General features: G+C 38.5%; 1 non-coding gene across 1 annotated transcript; it reads right to left on the reverse strand.

Moving 5' to 3' along the window:
* Nucleotides 1–359: 359 nt before the first annotated feature.
* On the reverse strand, nt 360–465 carry LOC131837437 (U6 spliceosomal RNA). The gene has a single exon (XR_009356046.1). It is a non-coding gene; the product is annotated as a U6 spliceosomal RNA (small nuclear RNA).
* Nucleotides 466–737: the final 272 nt, after the last annotated feature.

Raw genomic sequence — 737 nt, forward strand, 5'->3', positions numbered from 1 at the left:
TAAACAGTGAGGAGGAGACCTCGATGACAGATCTATTGTCTGAGAGCTGCAACCTGAACTCTTCAACAAGAAATGATTAGATTTTTCTGCTTTAGGCTTCAACATAGGCATCTGAACAGATAATGAGTAGTGAGGAAGAACACTGGCATAACAATAGGTACACTGAAAGAGGTACAGAGGTACAGTGAATGTCTAAATACTTTGCCTTCTTGTCATGTGATTTATTTCTACCTGAGGTGAAATAACATACTGGGAGCATACATGATTCTTACATCTTTTCTTTTCTTTTCTTTTTTTTTTTTTTTTTTACAATTCTTACACCTTATGTTGTTTACATAATTCATTACAAGCAGTTTTAAAAAATCATGGAATGTTTCAAGAATTTGCGTGTCATTCTTGAACACAGCTATGCTGATTTTCTCTGTATAGTTTGAATTTTACAAGATGTGCTGTCTAAATGAGTCCTACCTGTCTAATTTTTCAGTAGTGCCATTCACCCACTTTTTTTTTTTTTTTTTTTTTTTTTTTTTTTTTTTTTTTTAAAGATTTTATTTATTTATTTGTCAGAGAGAGAGCGAGCGAGAGCAAGCACAGGCAGACAGAGTGGAAGGCAGAGTCAGAGGGAGAAGCAGGCTCCCTGCGGAGCAAGGAGCCCGATGTGGGACTCGATCCCAGGACGCCGGGATCATGACCTGAGCCGAAGGCAGCTGCTTAACCAACTGAGCCACCCAGGCGTC

This window comes from Mustela lutreola, chromosome 7 (genome assembly GCF_030435805.1).
Source record: "Mustela lutreola isolate mMusLut2 chromosome 7, mMusLut2.pri, whole genome shotgun sequence".
Taxonomy (NCBI): Eukaryota; Metazoa; Chordata; class Mammalia; order Carnivora; family Mustelidae; genus Mustela; species Mustela lutreola.